Source organism: Bos mutus, chromosome 25 (genome assembly GCF_027580195.1).
Source record: "Bos mutus isolate GX-2022 chromosome 25, NWIPB_WYAK_1.1, whole genome shotgun sequence".
NCBI lineage: Eukaryota > Metazoa > Chordata > Mammalia > Artiodactyla > Bovidae > Bos > Bos mutus.
Genome location: NC_091641.1, coordinates 26,550,150 through 26,565,020, shown reverse-complemented (window position 1 = coordinate 26,565,020; position 14,871 = coordinate 26,550,150). Strand labels below are relative to the sequence as shown.

Below are 14,871 nucleotides of genomic sequence, written 5' to 3'. Positions count from 1 at the left end.
TTCCTTCCAAAGAAATCCCAGGGCTGATCTCCTTCACAATGGACTGGTTGGATCTCCTTGCAGTCCAAGGGACTCTCAAGAGTCTTCTCCAACACCACAGTTCAAAAGCATCAATTCTTCGGCGCTCAGCCTTCTTCACAGTCCAACTCTCACATCCATACATGACCACAGGAAAAACCATAGACTTGACTAGATGAACCTTTGTTGGCAAAGTAATGTCTCTGCTTTTGAATATGCTATCTAGGTTGGTCATAACTTTCCTTCCAAGGAGTAAGCGTCTTTTAATTTCATGGCTGCAGTCACCATCTGCAGTGATTTTGAAGCCCAGAAAAATAAAGTCTGACACTGTTTCCACTGTTTCCCCATCTATTTCCCATGAAGTGGTGGGACCGGATGTCATGATCTTCGTTTTCTGAATGTTGAGCTTTAAGCCAACTTTTTCACTCTCCACTTTCACTTTCATCAAGAGGCTTTTGAGTTCCTCTTCACTTTCTGCCATAAGGGTGGTGTCATCTGCCACTCAGTAACACGGGAATCATTGATCCAGGAAACAATGTGGATGAATCTCAGGAAGAGTTACCCTGAGTGAAAAACTTCAAACCCAGAGTGTTACATATTTGGTCATTCCACTCATGTGACACTTCAGAAATGGCACGTTTATAGAAATGGAGGACAGATGACAGCTGAATGGTTGCCAAATGTTAGGTGGTGGTGATAGCTGGAGGTAAGCAATCATGGCTATAACAAGGCAACCGGAAGGATAATTGTGATGATGGAAATGTGTACCTTGAACCATATCGAGTCGGTGTTCTAGTCTGTAGGGACGACAGTTTGACACTGGGGAAACCTGGGCGAAGGACACAGGGGACCTTTGTGTATTATTTTTTGCGGCAGTGTGTGAACATAAAATTATTTTGAAATAAACATTAAATAATACACTGGGCATGACACCTGTGATGGAAAAAGTTGAGAGTCCTCTTGGATCCAGAGAAAGACACTTAACCCACAGATATGGGATTTGGAAGGATTCCAGGGAGAGGAAACATCTCAACAGAAAACAAAAAGATGAGTCCACTGAGAGAATAAGGGATTGGGGCAGAAAGAGTGATTCAGACAAAGCAAATGGCATGTGCAAAGAAAAACAAAGCATAGTAGGGGAATAATACCTCCCACTTACCTTTTCTGAGCACACAGCATCCATCAACCCTTTTGTTGGAAGCACTGTATGGTCATCATGCATTTAAAACTGGTGGGAGAGGGGTTCAGGATTGGGAACACGTGTACACCTGTGGCGGATTCATGTTGATGTATGGCAAAACCAATACAATATTTAAAGTAATTAGCCTCTAATTAAAATAAATAAAATTTTAAAAATATACAAAAAAATCACCTTATACAGTAAACACTTCTATTATCCTCTTGTTAAAGACATGGCACCTGTGGCCCAGAAAGGTCAAATGACTTGCCCAAGGTCACACAGCTGATATGTATTGGAGCTAGAATTAGAATCAGACATCCTAGTTCCAAGACTACATAACTTTGATCACTCTTCTACATGGAGATGATGATTCACTATTTGAGAGCTTGAAGGTAAAGGGGTTGGGGGTATGGATAGGTAAGGGGAAGGTGGGGCCAGGATGTAGGGGACAGGCTGACATGGTCATGTGAGACACCTGAGCGGCAAAGGCACCAACTAACAGCAGTAGGAAGTCACTGAAGGGTTTAGCTGGAAAAAGGGATGTATTTAGATATTCAGGAAGTAGCATTGGTCAGGGAAGAACCAAGATTAAGAGTGAACTGAGGCTAAGAGTTGGGCACAACTGAGCGAATTCACTTTCACTTTTCACTTTCATGCATTGGAGAAGGCAATGGCAACCCACTCCAGTACTCTTGCCTGGAGAATCCCAGGGACAGAGCAGCCTAGTGGGCTGCCGTCTATGGGGTTACACAGAGTCAGACACGACTGAAGCGACTTAGCAGCAGCAGAGGCAGAGGAAGCTTTTAAATTCATGATCCTAGAGCAAATACTGGCACCCTTTGAATTCCAGGAAAAGATGTGCATTTCCAGGTTTCTTGAGACGTTTCATCTGTGCAGTATCTCTCCCCATGAGTGTCAGTAGATCACCTGTCAGCCTGTGACAAGATCAGAACAAAGTGGGGAACAGGCTTCATTGCTACATTTCAGAAGGAGTCTTCTCCGTGGCCAGCCCCCAAGTATCATTTAGCCCGCTCGCTAACTAGAAGCTTTAAAATAACAGAATTGTTTAGTAGTAGAAAAACACAGTTATTAGCTCTGATTATAGGGGAATCTGATGGGGCCATGAGCGTGCTCTGCCTGTCTTCTCCTAACTGGCAATTTCAAGCTGCCTCTTTTCCCCCAGATTTCAGAGAAGGAGGCACCCAAACCTTGCAAACAGCTCCGCATTGTTTATTTGTTATTTTTAAACAAATCAAATGGAAATTGATCTGCCTTCTTGGGAATGCGCAGTGGCTGCCAAATGGTCTGGCTCTCCGACAGGTTTTTGTGGCGAACACCATCCGTTAGCCATGATCGCTCCAGTTGTGAATAATCAGGGAACTAATTATGGGCCTTGTGGCATCGCCCTCACCAGCAGGTAACATAATTCACTACTAAGTGGGGTGAAAATGAGCTTCCCGTGCTTTGAAGGAAGCTGTCAGTTCCCATAACATTCCAACACTTCGCTACTGCAGGTTTCCCTCAAGGAAGATCTAGCGAGCCTCAGCTTCAGGGAGAACGCTGACCATCTGCCCGTCTGTCTGCCTGCCCATCCCTTCCTTCTCAACATGTATTTACTGAGTCTCTAAGTCAGGCAAGCCAATGGAGCTTGTACCCTACAGGCTAGCCAAGTAAGTAGGTAAAGGACATCACTGTTTAATGGTGATAAAGCCTGGAAAGAAAGGCAAACACACATTCCCATAGAATAGATTCCTTAGAAGGGAGGCGACTCCCAAGAGACAGCATTTCCCAGGGACCTGATGGATGAAAAGGATGTGGTCCTGCTAAGATCAAGGAGCAGAAGATTCCAGCAAATGCAGAGGCCTGAGGAAGGAGCAAGCTCGAGGTTCAAAGGCTGGAGTAGGTTGAAAGCAGACCAGGTTGAAAGCAGAGAATGTAGGGAACCAGGCAGGTCGTGTCTGCTGTGCAGCCATCACCAGGAGCTTGGGTATATTCTGAGGGCAGTGGGACACTGCTGGGGAGTGTCAAGAAACAGAAAGGCAGGGTGAGTGTAAGAACAAAGTGGAAGATGGGGAGCAGGACAGGAATCCCGGGCGTGTTCTGGAGGTGGAGCCCAGAGGCGCTGGTGATTTTGTTTGGATGATGAGCATCCTAGGTCCTTGGACACATCACTGCACTTCCTCTCTATAAAGCATCATGCCCCTCACCCTGTGTTTCTTAAGCATCTGCTGAGCATGTGGGTTGAAATTCTCCTTTTAGTGCTCTGTTTACTGCAATATTCAAAGGCAAGAGGTTGTTGTTTTTTTTTTTTTTGAAAATCATGGTGGTTTCCAGAAAGCCTGCCGTACAAGTAGGAAAAAATATGAATTGTTTTTGGTTTTAATTTATTTCCGGGTCACAAAGACCTCACAAATTCTCATGAGAAGTGATATGGACTGCCTTCCAGAGAAGCACATATGCTTATAAGATCTTCATATGGATATTTCTCTAAAGACAATCTGTGAACACTCTGGGGATCCGTGAGCCCCTGGTAAATATTCCTGCCTATCAGTTGACAGGACACTGAGCCCCTTAATCTGGCAAATCTTTAAGTAATATCCCTATTGTCAGCAGGCCTGGCCACCAAAAGTTCTTGCCTAAAGTAACAGAATCAAGGGCAATGCCTCAAGGGTATATATTATCTCATCCAGTTGAAAATGGAGATAAACTCTCACTGTTGAAACCAAATGTGGAAAAAAAAAAGTCAAGAGCTAGAGAAGGTGTCGGGTCTGTCTTGGCGCCGCACAGGACAGACTAGTGATCACAAGTGTCACCTGAGCATCAGGCAGCCGGGGCTCAAGACCAGCTCTGGGGCTTGCTAAGCTGCGTGAGCTTGAGTGAGGCAGTATGTCTTCTAAAGTTTCATTTGTCTCTGGAAGGGGGACGACCATAGCACTTCCTGTCCAGGTTTTGGGGGAAGATTAAATAAGATCATGTTGACAATGTGAACTTCCCACGGTGGTGTCATTATAAACTGAGCAGATTTGGGCGAGTCAAGACAGCTCGGAGCATCCTGTAACACCTCCCCTACTGGGCTGGGGTTTTTGGATAATCAAATAGGAGAATGTACACAGAAACCCCCTTTATATCCCTAACAGACAATACTCTAAGGAATCATCAAGACAGGCTTCTGAAGCTCCCCTGCTCATAAAAGGAAGGGTCTATGATTTAAAGCAAATAAACAAATTTTCCTTTTAGTCTGTTGCAACTGCCTTTGAGATCATTGATGACATCCTAAGCAACTGGGGCTGGAAATTTTTCGCCTACACTCATAAAGCAGGTTGAATAGAACGATTGTTGAATTCAGCTGAGGAGCTGATGAATCACAGCTTGCTGTTGGGTATGTTCCAATATGTGGCCACATCTGGATAAGCAGGATCTACATGGGGGAGACTCGGATCCGGAGACGTCTGGTCACGTGAGGTTTCCCCTTTGATTCTTGCCTTTGTGTTTAAAAGGCTTCTGGAAGAACTTGAGTCTACTGTCCTTCGTCGTCAGTGGGAGCAGGGGACAGTGGGAGCTTTGGTGAGTTCAGACCATGCCGGCATCACTGGTGTCAGGGTGACAGCCCCTGTCACTGCAGGGGCTGGACAAGGACAGGTCACAGGTTACATATTTAGTCTAAAGCAGGAATGATCTCTGAACATTTATATGCCCATAGGGAAGTTGCTCAGTCGTGTCCGACTCTTCGTGACCCCATGGACTGCAGCCTACCAGGCTCCTCCGTCCATGGGATTTTCCAGGCAAGAGTACTGGAGTGGAGTGCCATCGCCTTCTCCGTATATGCCCATAAGGAGAAGCTAAAGGCAAAGGAGAAAAGAAAAGATAGACCCATTTGAATGCAGAGTTCCAAAGAATAGCAAAGAGAGATAAGAAAGCCTTCCTCAGGGATCAATGTAAAGAAATAGAGGAAGACAATAGAATGGGAAAGACCAGCGATCTCTTCGGAGAAGGCAATGGCAACCCACTCCAGAATCCCATGGACAGAGGAGCCTGGTAGGCCGCAGTCCATGGGGTCTCGAAGAGGACTGAGTGACTTCACTTTCACTTTTCACTTTCATGCATTGGAGGAGGAAATGGCAACCCACTCCAGTGTTCTTGCCTGGAGAATCCCAGGGATGGAGGAGCCTGGTGAGCTGCCATCTACAGGGTCGCACAGAGTCGGACACAACTGAAGCAACTTAGCAGCAGCAGAGATCTCTTCAAGAAAATTAGAGCTACCAAGGGAACATTTCATGCAAAGATGGGCTCAATAAAGGACAGAAATGGTATGGACCTAACAGAAGCAGAAGATATTAAGAAGAGGTGGCAAGAATACAAGAACTATACAAAAAAGATCTTCATGACCCAGATAATCACAATGGTGTGATCACTGACCTAGAGCCAGACATCCTGGAATGCAAAGTCATTGGGCCTTAGGAAGCATCACTACAGACAAAGCTAGTGGAGGTGATGGAATTCCAGTTGAGCTATTTCAAATCCTGAACGATGATTGACTGTACAAGTGCTGCACTCAATATGCCAGCCAATTTGGAAAACTCAGCAGTGGCCACAGGACTGGAAAGGTCAGTTTTCATTCAAATCCCAAAGAAAGGCAATGCCAAAGAATGTTCAAACTACTGCACAATTGCACTCATCCCACACGCTAGCAAGGTAATACTCAAAATTCTCCAAGCCAGGCTTCAACAGTACATGAACTATGAACTTCCGTATGTTCAAGTTGGATTTAGAAAAGCCAGAGGAACCAGAGATCAAATTGCTAACATCTGTTGAATCATTGAAAAAGCAAGAGAATACCAGAAAAACATCTATTTCTGCTTTATTGACTATGCCAAAGCCTTTGACTGTGTGGATCACAACAAACTATAGAAAATTCTTAAAGAGATGGAAATACCAGATGACTTTACCTGCCTCCTGAGAAATCTGTATGCAGGTCAGGAAGCAACAGTTAGAACTGGACATGAAACAGCAGACTGGTTCCAAATTGGGAAAGGAGTACATCAAGGCTGTATATTGTCACTCTGCTTCTTTAACTTCTATGCAGTACATCATGAGAAACACTGGGCTGGAGGAAGTACAAGCTGAAATCAAGATTGCCAGGAGAAATATCAATAACCTCAGATATGCAGATGACACCATCCTTATGGCAGAAAGTGAAGAAGAACTAAAGAGCATCTTGATGAGAATGAAAGAGGAGAGTGAAAAAGTTGGCTTAAAACTCATTATTCAGAAAACTAAGATCATGGCATCCAGTCCCATCAGTTCATGGCAAATAGATGGGGATGGAAGCAGTGGCTGACTTTATGTTTTGGGGCTCCAAAATCACTGCAGATGGTGACTGCAGCCATGAAATTAAAGGACGCTTGCTCCTTAGAAGAACAGCTATAACCAACCTAGACAGCATATTGAAAAGCAGAGACATTAGTTTGCCAACAAAGGTCCATCTGGGCAAAGCTATGGTTTTTCCAGTAGTCATGTATGGATGTGAGAGTTGGACTATAAAGACAGCTGGGAGCTGAAGAATTGATGCTTTTGAATTGTGGTGTTGGAGAAGACTCTCGAGAGTCCCTTGGACTGCAAGGAGATCCAACCAGTTCATCCTAAAGGAAATCAGTCCTGAATATTTATTGGAAGGACAGATGCTGAAGCTGAAACTCCAATACTTTGGCCACCTGATACAAAGAACTGATTCACTTGAAAAGACCCTGATGCTGGGAAAGATTGAAGACAGGAGGAAAAGTGGACGACAGAGGATGAGATGGTTGGATGGCATCACCAACTCTATGGACATGTGTTTGAACAAGCCCCAGGAGTTGGTAATGGACAGGGAAGCCTGGCATGCTGCAGTCCATGGGGTCCAAAGAGTTGGACATGACTGAGTGACTGAACTGACTAAACTGAAAATAGAATATTTTCTCAATGTAGCCACTATGGAAAACAGTATGTGTGCACGCTCAGTTGCTCAGTCACGTCCAACTCCTCGAGACCCTATGGACTGTAGCCTTCCAGGTTGCTCTGTCTGTGGGATTTTCCTGGCAAGAAAACTGGAGTGGGTTGCCATTTCCTTCTTCAGGATATCTTCCCAACTCAAGGGATCGAACCCACATCTCTAGTGTCTCCTGTGTTGACAGGTGGATTCTTTACCACTGAGCCACCTGGGAAGCCCCAAAGAATAATATGGAGCTTCCTAGAGAAAACTAAAAATAGAGCTGCCATATGATCCAGCAATCCACTCCCGAGTATATACCTGGAGAAAACCATAGTTCAAAAAGATACATTCAACCCAATGTTCATAGAAGCACTATTTATGATAGGCCAGACATGGAAACAAGCTAAATATCCATCAACAGATGAACAGATAAAAAAGATGTCTATTATATATATATACATATATATCAATGCAGTATTACTCAGCCATAAAAAAGGATGAAATAATGCCTTTCATAACAACATAGATGAACCTAGAGATTACCATACAAAGTGAAGTAAATCAAAGACAAATATCATGTATCACTTATATGTGGAATTGAAAAAAACTGATGCAAAAGAACTTATTTACAAAACAGAAACAGACTCACAGACATAGAAAATAAACTTATGGTTACCAAAACGGAAAGGTGGAGAGGGGAGATAAATTAGGAGGTTGGGAGCAACATACACACACTGCTGCTGCTGCTAAGTCGCTTCAGTTGTGTCTGACTCTGTGTGACCCCATAGACGGCAGCCCACCAGGCTCCCCCGTCCCTGGGATTCTCCAGGCAAGAACACTGGAGTAGATTTCCATTTCCTTCTCCAATAATATACACACACTACTATATATAAAATAGATAAACAACAAGGATCTTCCATATAGTACAAGGAACTACAGTCAATATCTTCTGATAATTTATAAGGGAAAAGAATCTGAAAATATATATATATATATATCTATCTTTGTACTTTGCTGTACACCTGAAACAAATACAACATTTTAAGTCAACTATACTTCAATTTTAAAAACTCATATTATGAAACTATATTGAGGGCTCCCTTGGTGGCTCAGTGGTAAAGAATCCACCTGCCAGTGCAGGAGACATGGGTTCGTTCCCTGGTCCAAGAAGATCCCATGACTCGTGGCAACTAAGCTCCTGCGCCACCTCAAGTACTGAGGCCTGTGCATCCTAGAGTCTGTTCTCCACGAGAGGCCATCGCAGTGAGAAGCCCGTCACCGCAGCAAAGAGCACACCCTTTTCTCTGCAACTAGAGAGAGCCCGAGAGCACCAATGAAGACCCAGCACAGCAAATAAATGAATTAATTAAATTATTTAAAAAAACAATATTGAGTGGCAAGAGAAGCTATTATGAATTATGTTCCCTCCCCCCGTCAAAAGCCACATTGAAGTCATAATTCCCAGGACCTCAGAACATGACTTTGTTTGGACACAGGGTTGTTGCAGACCTCATAGTCAAGACGAGGTACATTAGAGTCAGGCCACGTGAAGACGCAGACACACAAGGAGAATGTCACACGATGACAAAGGCAGAGTGATGCAGCTGCCAAGCAAGGAACACTAACAATGGGCAGCCTCCGCCAGAAGCTAGAAAAAGGCAAGGAAGAATTCCCTGTAGGTTTCAGAGGGATCATGGCCCGGCAGGCACCTTGATCTCAGACTTCTAGCCGCCAGACTGTGAGACAATATATTTCTGTTGCTTTAATCCACCCAGGTTGTGGTACTTTGTTTCGACAGCCCTAGGAAATGAACGCAGGGAGCTGTTAATGCTATATTGCTAAGTGAAAAAGCAACTGATAAATCAGAGCACAGACTATGATCTCATTTATATAAAAATCATGGTTATGTAATTTTAAACAACAGGAAAGATATACAATAAAATACTAGCAGATTTATCACTAGGGGATGGAATAGCAGGTTTAAATTTTTATTTATTCTTCTAGTCTATATTTTGAAAATTTTCAAAACAAATAGATGATTAGTATAACAGGAGGAAAAGATTATTTTTTACAACAGAGATAAATTGCCCCTGGAAATATGCTCCTCACACATACACCTTATACCAACAAACAGCATATTGAATTTGCTTCCTAAGGTCTCAGCCTCTCTTGCCCACACATGCTCAGACTATGACTGTTCGCTGAGAGAGGAGCAGAAGGAGGAGGGTTTATCCCTCTTCCTCTTATAATCAGTGGCTCCCCAGTACCATCAGAGTACAAGCCAAGCAATATCTATCATTCCCAACTCCTGACAGCATCTCCACTCTCATTTCCTATTCACAACCACACTCTAATACTGATCAGCTTAAAACACACACACACAAACACACACACACATATCACTTGTACTTATCCGGGTAGTAATATTTAGCCTCCTTTCTTAACGAATCTTGTGTGTTGTTGTACAGTCACTTAGTCATATCTGACTCTTTGTGACCCCATGGACTGAAGCACACCAGGCTTCTCTGTCCTTCACTATCTCTAGGAGTTTGCTCAAACTCATGTTCATCAAATCAGTGATGCCATCCAACCATCTCATCCTCTGTCTTCCCCTTCTCCTTTTGCCTTCAATCTTTCCCAGCATCAGAGTCTTTTTCAGTGAGTTGGCTCTTCACACCAGGTGGCCAAAGTATTGAAGTTTCAGTTCAGCATCAGTCCTTTCAATGAATACTCATGACTGAGTTCCTTTAGGATTGACTTGTTTGATCTCCTTGCTGTCCAAGGGACTCTCCAGAGTCTTCTCCAGCACCACAGTTTGAATGCATCAATTCTTCAGCACTTGGCCTTCTTTATGAGCCAATTCTCACATCCATACATGACTACTGAAAAAAACCATAGCTTGGACTATATGGGCCTTTGGTGGCAAAGTGGTGTCTGTGCTTTTTAATCTGCTGTCTAGGTTTATCATAGCTTTTCTTCCAAGGAGCAAGCATCTTTTAATTTCATGGCTGCAGTCGCCATCTGCAGTGATTTTGGAGCCCCCCAAAATAAAGCCTGTCACTGTTTCCATTGCTTCCCCATCTATTTGCAATGAAGTGATGGGACTGGACGCCATGATCTTAGTTTTTCTAACATAAAACCATGCTCTGCCATACCTTAGTGCCTTTGTTCATCCTGTTTTCTTTGCCAAGTATGACCTCTCCAGCTAAGTTCCAGTCATCCTTAGATCCTCGACTTAAATACTAGTTTATCCAGGAAGCCCTCCTTGATGCCTCTGCCTCTTTAGGTTTTCTTGGGGTTCCTACCCTGTGTCATCACATCATCTGGATATCCTGATGCCCCATCTCTAGTCGTAATCCTCGCTTCCTTCTGTTTCTCCCACTGCAGCTTCAATTTCAGGAGGACAGGAAACAGTCCCTGATCATCTCTGTGCTCAGAGTGACTGGGCCTGGTACATAGTAGTAGCTCAGTAAATTCTTGTTAAACTGCGTAGAAGCCCAGACAGCTGAAGGCAATATGACTGTTGGACTGTGTTATCTAGAGACTGCATCTCCTTGCTCCTGCTTTGCCCCCTTCATCCCACCATCCACAAACCAAACATATCATTTTCACTTAAGTTTAGGCCACCCTACATGGGTCCCCATTACTCTTAGAATAAAATTCAAATTCCTTGTCATGGAAAATAAGGCCCTACAGGATTGCCTTCTGACAATGCCAGCCTCAGCTTATATGGCAGAGGTGCTATGAAATTTGCTGAATGATGAAATAGATGGTAGGTAGGTGGATAGATGAATGGATGGATGGAGGGATGGAGGGAGTATAAACTTACAGGAAGTACAACTTGAGTATTTATTTCTCTTCAAAGAAACCCTTTGAAAACATTCCATAGCAAGGGAAAAGTAGAAAGGGCATTCGATTTTTAGTTTTACCACTTACTATCACCTCTTTTTGCATGCATTTTGCCGCTCTGGGACTCAATGGTCTTGTCTTTTCACAGGGCATTAAGTTAGATGGTTCAACAAAGTTCTCTGGAGATGCTTCTCTGGCCAGGTCCCCGGGCATCCACAGGGTTTGCCTAATGATGCCTTCCTCATCTACTCTCATCTCTTTTTTCTCTCCTCCAATCCCACACTGGTGCCTCAGACAGTAAAGAATCTGCCTTTCATGCAGGAGACCCAGGTTTGATCCCTGGGTTGGGAAGATCCCCTGGAAAAGGGAATGGCTACCCACTCCAGTATTCTTACCTGGAGAATTCCATGGACAGAGTAATCTGGCAGGCTAAAGTCCATGCAGTCACAAACAGTCGGACATGACTGAGTGACTAACACAAACCCACACTAGGGAAAATTCTGGATAACCATTAAACTTTGCTTTAGTGGACTTTGCTTTTATTGACTGAGGACTACAGTGTCTCATTTCTTCCTCCCAGCTGCCCGTCAAGGTGTCTTTCTAAAAAAAAAAAAAAAAAGTTTCATTCCCAAGAGGAATTTTCAAGCCAGCCAGCAAGATAATGGAAATTTCCCTACAAAACAACATCCCTACCAATCACTGAGCAAAGAGAATGTCTGAAGAAATTTTCCATTGCAGGATTCAAATGTCCCTACTACATTTCACTTCAAAGTCAGATCATAGCTCCCTCATACAATTTTTTTCTCACAGCTAGAATTCCACCTGAAGTTTTCAATTGCAGGTCAGAGGTCCCCAGACACTCTAGAATCCATCCACTTTCCCTCACCTCATGTTCTGCTGATGAAATCTTGGCCAGAGTCACCTCCTCCCTGAACAAAGGGGATGACCTCCAAATTGGTCTCCATGCCTCTTCCACTTCCCCTCGAAGATATTTTGCCACACAACTGGCAACTCATTCTTTTTTTACTTAACAATGCAAATCAGGGGACTTCCCAGGTGGCCAGTGGTTAAGAATCTGCCTTCTAATGCAGAGGACACACCCTGGTGGGGAAACTAAAGTCTCACATGCCAAGGGGCAATTAAGCCTTGGTACCGCAACTGGTGAAAGCTGGCATACCACAACAAGGGGCCTGTGCAGCCAAAATAAAATAAGTAAATAAATATAAATATTTTAAAATAAAAATTAGCACATGAGAATATAAATTGAGCCGCCATTGTGGAAAATAATTTGTCTGTTCCTCCAAACAGGAACTATGCTCTATGTGCATTAGACATAGAATGCCCATGCTTCTCTGCATGCTAAGTCACTTTAGTCATGTCTGGCTCTTTTCAGAGAGATGGACGGTAGCCCGCCAGGCTCCTCTGTCCATGGGATTCTCCAGGCAAGAATACTGGAGTGGGTTGGCATGCCCTCCTCCAGGGAATCTTCTTGACCCAGGGATCGAATCTGCGTTTCTGATGTCTCCTGCATTGGCAAGTGAGTTCTTTACCATTAGTGCCATCTGGGAAGCCCAGAATATGCATATGACTCAGCAATTCCATTCCTAGGTAGAGATCTTCAAGAATTGAAAACAGGTATTCAGACAAAAACTTCTGCAAAATGTTCATAGTAGCACTATTCACAAAGTTGGAAACTATCCAAATATTCATCAACTAGTGACTGCACCAACAAAATGTGGTCTATCCTATAATGAATATCATTCAGCCATGAAAAGTATAGGTCACATATTGTTGGATCCCATTTCTATGAAACATCCAGAATAGGTAAATGAATAAGAGACAGAAAGCAGATTAGCAGTGAGCAGGGCTGGGAGAGTGATTACTTAATGTCTACAGCTTTCTTTGGGGTGATGCAAATGTTTTGTAACTAGAGATGGTAGTTACACAACATAGTGAATGTACTAAATGTCACACAACTGTGCACTTTAAAAATTAGTTAATTTTATGTTAGGCAAATTTTACCTGTATTTACAAAAAGTGCAGATCAGCCTATGTCACCAAATGACAACTCTTCAGTGGCTTCCCCTGAGAATCTGAGTCAAGCACATGCTTCTTCTCTTCAGGTGAGTTTCCAGGATCTGGTTCCTACCTACCTCACACTCCCAGTTTTTGTCTTCCCCCTTGTAACCACAGCCTCCAGCCATACCGGCACCCATGGGGTCCAGCTCCTTCCTTCCCCAGGGCCTTTGCTCTTACTCTTCCGACTGCCTGTAAAGTTATTTCCTGATCTGCAAAGTTCCCCCTCCAGGCAATTGCCTTAAACATTGTCCCTTTGTGGACACCCTCTTTGATGATTTCTCCTAATAATGCCTTACATTTCATCTCTGTTGACCTCATTATCCTGCTTTATTTTTCTATTAGCTCTTCTCATCTGAAATTATTGTATTTACATGTATTTTTTAATTAAGGTGAATACACATAACACAGGGCTTCCCGGTGTCTCAGGGGTAAGAATCTGCCTGCAATGCAGGAGATTCAGGAGATTCACATTTGACCCCTGGGTCAGGAAGATACCCTGCAGGAGGGCATGGCAACCCATTCCAATATTCTTGCCTGGAGAATCCCATGGACAGAGGAACCTGGCGGGCTACAGTCCATAGGCTCAAAAAGAGTCAGACACGACTGAAGCAACTTAAGATGCGTGCACACATAACATAAAATCAGCCCTTTGAAGTGTAGCACTGGCATTCGGCATTTTCACTGTATTGTACAACCACCACCTCTGTCTACTTCCACAATATTTTCTCCACCCCAAAAGGAAACCCCGTACCCATGAAGCAGTCACTCCCATCTCCCCTCTTTAGCCCATGCCTCTGACAGTCTATTCTCTGTCTCTATGGATTTGCCTATTCTGGATATTTCATATAAATGGAATCATACAATATGTGGCCTTTTGTGTCTGCCTTCTTTCACTGAACATAGCGTTTTCAAAGTTCATCTGTGTTGTAGCAAGTATCAGAACTTCATTCCTTTTTTAAAAAAAAACACTGGAGTGTAGTTGATTTAACAATGTTGTGTTGTTTTCAGATGTACAGTAAAGTGAATCTGTTATACACGTATAGATATCCATTATTTTTTAGATTCTTTTCTCATATAGGCCATTTCAGAGTTGGAGAAGGCAATAGCACCCCACTCCAGTACTCTTGCCTGGAGAATCCCATGGACAGAGGAGCCTGGTAGGCTGCAGTCCATGGGGTCGCTAAGAGTGGACATAACTGAGCGACTTCCCTTTCACTTTTCACTTTCATGCATTGGAGAAGGAAATGGCAACCCACTCCAGTGTTCTTGCCTGGAGAATCCCAGGGACGGAGGAGATTGGTGGGCTGCCGTCTATGGGGTCACACAGAGTCGGACACGACTGAAGTGACTTAGCAGCAGCAGCAGCATTACTGAGTATTGAATAGAGTTCCCTGTGGTACACAGTAGGTCCTTATAGTTATCTATTTTAGTATTTATATGTCAGTTCCAATCTCCCTATTTATCCCTCCCCCTCCTTACCTCCTGGTAGCCGTAAGTTTGTTTTCTACATCTGTAAATAAATTTCTATTTTGTAGATAAGTTTTTTGTAACTTTCTATTAGATTCCACATATAAGTGATATCATACAATATTTCTCTTTCTCTGTCTGACTTTCTTCACTCAGTATGACAGTTTCTAGACCCATCCATGTTGCTGCAAATGGTATTATTTCATTTCTTGTATAGCCAAGTAATATTCCATTGTGTATATGTGCCACATCTGCTTTATCCATTCCTCTGTCGACGGACATATAGGAAGGAGAAAAGGGTGGTCTTCAG

General features: G+C 43.4%; 1 pseudogene; it reads right to left on the bottom strand.

Annotated features, from left to right (window-relative positions):
* Positions 1 to 13,219, bottom strand: part of LOC102280895 (small ribosomal subunit protein uS10-like) — a 130,190-nt pseudogene extending 116,971 nt beyond the window's left edge.
* Between the last annotated feature and the right edge of the window lie 1,652 nt (positions 13,220 to 14,871).